This window comes from Lepidochelys olivacea, assembly GCF_965140295.1.
Source record: "Lepidochelys olivacea isolate rLepOli2 genome assembly, chromosome: 5".
NCBI classification, from domain to species: Eukaryota; Metazoa; Chordata; order Testudines; family Cheloniidae; genus Lepidochelys; species Lepidochelys olivacea.
The window spans coordinates 14,535,047-14,542,370 of record NC_140415.1 but is presented as its reverse complement, the minus strand read 5'-3'; the positions used below and the strand labels follow the sequence as shown (position 1 = coordinate 14,542,370).

The following is a 7,324-nucleotide window of genomic DNA, read 5'->3' as shown; positions in this document are numbered from 1 at the left end:
ACCTGTGTGTGTGGGGGGGGGGGCTGACTCCTGGGCTTTTAACTCGTGCAGTGCCCAACGCTGTGAACCCTCCCCTCCCTTCTACCCCTGAGTCGGCCACGGTGTGTGAGGGGAGGTCGGCCCCCCCTCGGTGTGGGGGGAGGGGTATCAGAGGGCGCCGACCCGGCTGTGGGACCGGAGGTGGTTGGCGTAGTGACGGGGGAGGGGGAACTATTTCTCTCTGCTGGAATCCGCTGCCGCGCGGAAGGTTACTAGTTCGTTATGCGAACTCGGCGACCGGTTGGCGGAAGGATCAGCGCTCCCAGCCACATTCGGTCGGTCGTTCTCCTTTCTGCGCAACCTCCCCCGGCGGGGAGTGACACCCTTGTAGGCCAATCAGCGACTGCCGTTCCCTTCGCGCTGATCACGCACTCCGTCGCGAGGGCGCCATCACGACGTTTCTCGCCGCCTTTCGCCGATTGGGCTTAAGGCCCGCCAATCGCTACGTCGGGCGGGACGGAAGCCTCTGTCATCCATCCACCGCCCGCTCTCCCTACAACTGACCTAAGGCAGAGCCAACCAAGGGGGTCGCTGCGTGCGCCGCGGCGCCCTCATTAACCAATGGCGGGCGCAGTGGGCGGTGGCAAAGAGGAAGCCACTCGCCAGCGAGAGAGGCAGCGGCAGCGGCGCAGCTAGGCGAGGAAGAGGTTGGTCTCTGGCCGGCTTTGGCGTCGGCCAGGCTGGGGCGGGGGGTGGCCTCGCCAGGCAAGGCGCGGATGCTGACTGGTGGCCCTTGCGTGTGTGTGGTGGTGGTGGTGGGGGGCGCTCAGGCCTGGAGCTGGCCATGGCAGGGGTGCTCCCCCCCTCCCCTTTGTTGTGGTGAGAGGTGGCGGCTGCTGTGGGAGGCTTGGCTGGTGGCGGGGGGGGGGCTGAGGTTGGCGGGCCCTGGGGGGGGTTGGGCCCTGCTCCTTACACTGGGCCCGATCCTCTTTTGCCTCCCCCTCGCCCCCTGTATGGTTAGCAGTTGGGCCCTGTTCTCATCCTGTTCCCAGGAGGTAAACGGGGGCCGGGGGGCGCCTGCTTCTGAGTCTCGGGCACCCTCTGACTTGTGCGGGGGTGGGGTTGTAGGTCAGTATCATTTATCTCTCCCCCCCACCCCAGCCCCCCAAAAAGTCTTGGAAAAACTCAGACTTTGCCAAACAAAAATCTTTACCCAGATTAAATGTGGAAAATTTAGAGCCTGAGAAGCCAACGTTTGTATAAAATTGTGAGCGAGATGAAAATAAAGTTTTGGGGGGGGATGGAAAGTGACTTCCAGCCTTAACTCCAGTGGGTGTTACCCAGGGGTTGACCCTCTCTCCCCTGCTTGTAGGCTGAGAATGCTTATGCTCTTCACCTAGATGTAAGCAAATATCTGTGAAGTATATAATTTCATACACGAATAAGCATACCATTACAGTACATCAGTTATAGCACCAAGTGGCTATAACTACAAATAGTATTCATTTTAGCAATTTTGTGAAATTTCCACTTGTAGCATTGTGTATAAGTGGGGGATAGCTGAGTAAAATTGTTAGTTTATACTCTGTATAAAGGGTGGTTGGGTAAGAAGACAGTCTTACAAGGCTGTTTTGAAAGTTGAGTTTGGGATTCAACTTCAAATCTAAAATCATTCTTCTTGTTTGTTGTACTCTCCTGCTTCACAAACCAAGCTTGTAGCTTTTAGGAAAATGTTCTTAAAAATTACAACATGGAAGTTTAGCTAAAATCTACTCCGGATAGATTTAGATATAAACCTTCACCAGATAAATCTTGTTTGCATATTGTGGGTGACTGGAAACATTTTCCTAAACTATCTTATGTGAGGGCTGAGATGTGTATATCTCTCATGCAATTTTTTTCATGCTATGATAAGCAGCTCTGAGTGTATACAAATAATGAAGATACATTTGTATCAAGAAATGAAATAAACCATTTAGACTACAGCATTTGATCGGAGGGTGTCTTTAAAAAAAAAAAATCTTAAGCGAACCTCTCATTTAACAAGTGGCTGCAGTAAAGGACAGCTTGTTATACTTCCAGTTGTTCATAATTGCAAACTGATTGTGGGGTGGTTGCACTGTCAAAGTTAGCAAAATGCAAACTAAGAAAGTGTGTGTGTGTGTGTATATCTATATAAATAAAAGACCCCCCTCCCCCGACCACTCATTTTTTTTCATCCCAAACTGATCAGGTTCCTGTAGCTGAGAGAGAGGAGCTATTTCAATCAGATAAGATTCCTGTTTGAAATGATTTGTAGACTTTTTCCTTCATAGATGGTTTTGTTCCTTCTCTGGCATTAGAGAAGGAGAGGATTATATTTTGCTCTTCAGGGGTTATCTTAACCTGTTGCTTCCACAAAATTATTAACTGTCTTGCAAGTATCAAGGGAGGTAAAAATCAGTTTGATACATTACTCTAGTTATATTCTTAAATTGCTAAGATTGCTGTCGTGGTATTAACTTCATCATGAGGTTAACTCTATAGTAAGAGTGTAGAAGTGAAGTTCTTGGTCGGTCACCCCCCCGCCCCCCAACCAAACCAACTTACGGTGCACACTCCTAACAAAAAAAAAAAAAAAAAGCAAAGGCGTGATATGGTATTAACCCTCGATGACATTCAATTCTTAAAGAATTTGATTATTTAAATCCAATTATAGGAATTTCAAATTTATGTTTAACAATGTATTGGAAGATATGATAGGCTACCACTGCACTGGATTTCCCTTCTGAAGCCCCATACAATTCAGACTCAAAAGTGCAGATTAGCAAAAATGGTGTGCAGAATTTCAAACAATTCTTCTGATAGCAAAGAATATCCACAATTCTAGTCTCTGTTGTATCAAACTTACAGCAGGAATAATCAACTCTAGTGGGGCTTATAATGTCAAATGGTAATTGAAAAGGCTTACACTTTGTAAGGGTTTAGTTCCTGTCTAAATTGACCCCTTTCTCTCCCCCTGACCCCCCGGTTGGCTTTTCATTTGTTCATACAATGAGAATTTCCAAACTAAAGGCCCTCCTGGATTCTTCTCAATCCTCTTATGTCAACTTGATCTTTCCAAAGTGCTGAACACCTGTAGTTACCATTGAGTTTAATTGGAGCCTGCAAATGTTCAGTATTGCTGAAAGCTTGGGAGATATAAACTCTTCCCATCTCTTCCTAACTTAAAAAAAAAAAAAAAAGTTTGGGAGAACCAACCTTGCAACATGTCTGAAGGGTGAGGAATTTGAGCTCTGTACCAGAGGGAGAAGAGAATTCCAAATTCTGTCTCAATAAAGAACAGTACATATTGAAACTTTAGTTACTGTAAAAGTATTTTAGGTATTCAGATGTATTAACAGTGCATTAATGGGTGCTGTGTGTAAATTCTCTGTAATTGAAAGCATCCATTTATGGGACTGACTTACTAAGTGAGCTATAAATTCTGGTTTTCAAATGGGATGTAATGACTTTTTTATCATAAAGCCACAAACTGCTTGTGAACTGTGCTGAGAGGCAAACAATACCTAAGCTTACTTTGTCAAAATATTTGTAACTGTTAATTTGTTAAACTGAATTGCTGCAGGTCATGCGATGAGATTAGTGGTACAGACAGTCCTGTGTTCAGTACTGTCTGGGCTAGAAGAAATTGAGTGAGTGCAGGTAATAATTCTCAATGCTGAAAGTTGAAAACAGCTGGTTTCTTTGAAATGTCTCTGTAAAAGTGCACTACACAGGCTAAGGTTTCATTCCTCCTGACATTTTACTATGGTTTATGGATAACTGACAATAGCACTAATTATACTCTGCACTACAAGAGAGCAGTTAAGGGAGTGATTTCTTGCTCTCTGAGCAGCTTAGGTTGGAACTTCTGTTTCATCAACAGATCTCATCTATCTATAAATGATGGCTGAAGACTCAGTCACTTCAGGACTGTGTGTGTGTGTGTGTGTGTGTTGGTGGGGGGAACTTTTTAAAGATAAACCATAAACTTTATTACTCTCTGTTGAATCCTTCTGTTACTGTTGTTTTGTTGGCAGACTTTGCTTGACTTGTATGAACTAGGTGGTGTGGTTTTTTTTTTTTTAAGATTACAGTCTGCATTGAGGGGGATTTCAATGAACCCTGCTTTCTAGTTGTCAGCATTCTTCTGGTTTATATTTTATAGTAGAATATTTATATAGTTTAGCAGATTTTTCTTCACTCTTGATTTCTTTTGTTGTTTTGATAACTCTTGTTACTTCTAGTGGCCATTTTAAACATGTTTCTCTGTTAAACGTGCACATTAATGTATTTTTAGTAGTCAAACTGAGATTTGAATAGAAGGCATAAAAGCCTCCATGTACCAGGCAGAGCAAATATGAAAAAATACTCGCATAATTGCCATAGCATTTAGAACCATAACTCTGCTTCTGCTGAAATGGGGTGGGTGGGTGTGTGTGCTTTGATAGCAAACAATGAAATTCTGATAAACTTGCTTAGAGTATTGGGTATACATGTAGTGAGTAACTTAAAACAGATGAAGTGATTAACTTAGTGATGTGGAATCCTTGATAATTGCTCTTACCTAGGTTGCTAAAATACTTCTGCTCTGTTACTCATATGATTAAGGGTATGTCTATACTTAAAACTCTGCTAGTGCACCACTTCAGTGTAGACTCTGCCTACTCCAATGCGAGGGGCTCTCCTGCTCGTGTAGGCAATCCAGCTCCCTGAGAGGTGGTAGTTAGGTTGGTGGAAGAATTCTTCCATCAGCCTAGTGTTCTCTACATGGGGATTTAGGTTGGCTTAACAGTGCTGCTCAGTATTTTTCACACCCCTGTCCGATGTAGTTAAACCAACCTAATTTTGTAGTGTAGACAAGGCCTAAGATCACTAAAAGTGACTCTTCTCCTTTCTCCTGCCTCCAGTTTTTAACACAGCATAAAAATGATCATTTCTATCAGTACATTAAAATCCCTAATAGTTAACCCAAGCTTTCAACTCTAACTCCACATGAGACCTGACATTGTCGCTAATAAAACAGCAAAGGAGAAAAGTTAGGCTTATGTCTTTAATACTTTAACTTGTATTAGCCCTTAGTATTTGAAGAAAAGATCTGGCTTCTAAAAACTTTCATAATTCCATAGTAGGCACTTGAGTCTCTCATAATATACCTAAAACGAAGGTATAAAGTCCATGGGGCCGTATGCGTTGCATCTGAGAGTGCTAAAGGAGTTGGCAGATGTGATTGCAGAGCCATTGGCCATTATCTTTGAAAACTCATGGCGATCGGGGGAAGTCTCAGACGACTGGAAAAAGGCTAATGTAGTGCCCATCTTTAAAAAAAGGAAGGAGGAGGATCCTGGGAACTACAGGCCAGTCAGCCTCACCTCAGTCCTTGGAAAAATCATGGAGCAGGTCTTCAAGGAATCAATTCTGAAGCACTTAGAGGAGAGGCAAGTGATCAGAAACAGTCAACATGGATTCACCAAGGGCAAGTCATGCCTGACTAATCTAATTGCCTTCTATGAGGAGATAACTGGTTCTGTGGATGAAGGGAAAGTAGTGTTCCTTGACTTTAGCAAAGCTTTTGACACTGTCTCCCACAGTATTCTTGCCAGCAAGTTAAAGTAGTATGGGCTGGATGAATGGACTGTAAGGTGGATAGAAAGCTGGCTAGATTGTCGGGGTTAACGGGTAGTGATCAATGGCTCCATGTCTAGTTGGCAGCTGGTATCAAGTGGAGTGCCCCAAGGGTTGGTCCTGGGGCCGGTTTTGTTTAATATCTTCATAAATGATCTGGAGGATGGTGTGGATTGCACCCTCAGCAAGTTTGCAGATGACACTAAACCGGGAGGAGAGAGAGAGACGCTGGAGGGTAGGGATAGGATACAGAGGGCCCTAGACAAATTGGAGGATTGGGCCAAAAGAAATCTAAGGTTCAACAAGGACAAGTGCAGAGTCCTGCACTTAGGATGGAAGAATCCAATGCACCGCTACAGACTAGGGACTGAATGGCTCGGCAGCAGTTCTGCAGAAAAGGACCTAGGGGTTACAGTGGACGAGAAGCTGGATATGAGTCAACAGTGTGCCCTTGTTGCCAAGAAGACCAATGGCATTTTGGGCTGTATAAGTAGGGGCATTGCCAGCAGATCAAGGGACGTGATCGTTCCCCTCTATTCAACATTGGTGAGGCCTCATCTGGAGTACTGTGTCCAGTTTTGGGCCCCACTCTACAAGAAGGATGTGGAAATTCAAGAGTCCAGCGGAGGCAACAGAAATGATTAGGGGACTGGAACACATGAGTTATGAGGAGAGGCTGAGGGAACTGGGGATGTTTAGTATACGGAAGAGAAGAATGAGGGGGGATTTGATAGCTCCTTTCAAGTACCTGAAAGGGGGTTCCAAAGAGGATGGATCTAGACTGTCCTCAGTGGTAGCAGATGACAGAACAAGGAATAATGGTCTCAGTTGCAGTGGGGGAGCTTTAGGTTGGAAATTAGGAAAAACTTTTTCACTAGGAGGGTGGTGAAACACTGGAATGTGTTACCTCGGGAGGTGGTGGAATCTCCTTCCTTAAAAGTTTTCAAGGTCAGGCTTGACAAAGCCCTGGCTGGGATGATTTAATTGGGGATCAGTCCTGCTTTGATCAGGGGGTTGGACTAGATGACCTCCTGAGGTCCCTTCCAACCCTAATATTCTATGATCAAGCTTTATAAGACTTTCTAAGTCTTCATGAAATAAGGTAAACAGGCTGTCTTAATTCTCAAAAAAAGCAATGATGTGGCAATGGTGGCTCTTGAACTCTACATAGAGTGATGAGTTTTAACTTTCAAACATCGGGGGTAGCTGTATTAATCTGTATCCACAAACAACAAGGAGTCTGGTAGCACCTTAAAGACTAACTTTCAAACACCCTTTTTTTGTAAGGGTTCTGAGGCATCTACATACTACATAAGTGTGCAGTGTGTCAGGTAGATGGAGATATTAATGTCTTTATGATTGGAGAGTAGGTTAAAGTGTGACATAGCACAGGGTTGGGATTGACTTGTTACTAATTAGTGCCTCAGGATAGCTCACCCCATGGTGCTAGGGAATCTAGAGGGATGATATTCATGCATCCTCAAGAGTGGATTTCCTTTGGAGCTTTGGCAAGTCACTTAAGATATGATCCAACTGTACAGTTTGCTTATCAGGAGATGGGGAATGTGCTTCGAGACTCTCACAGAAGCTACAAAAGTACAGTGTTTCTAATGATAAACATGTATTTTGGGAGGTATTCAATGCTCCATTGTATAAGAATGCAAAATTTGCTTTTAAACGAGGTATTTAAATTGGTAGT

At 44.0% G+C, this 7,324-nt stretch overlaps 1 protein-coding gene across 2 annotated transcripts in view; it reads left to right on the top strand.

Annotated features, from left to right (window-relative positions):
- Nucleotides 1-536: 536 nt before the first annotated feature.
- Nucleotides 537-7,324, top strand: part of SMAD2 (SMAD family member 2) — a 65,971-nt gene continuing 59,183 nt past the window's right edge. For both annotated transcript variants that reach the window (XM_084628968.1, XM_084628967.1), the window contains exon 1: nucleotides 537-686. The gene's annotated coding sequence lies outside the window, so the exon portion shown is untranslated. The remainder of the gene's footprint in view (nucleotides 687-7,324) is intronic.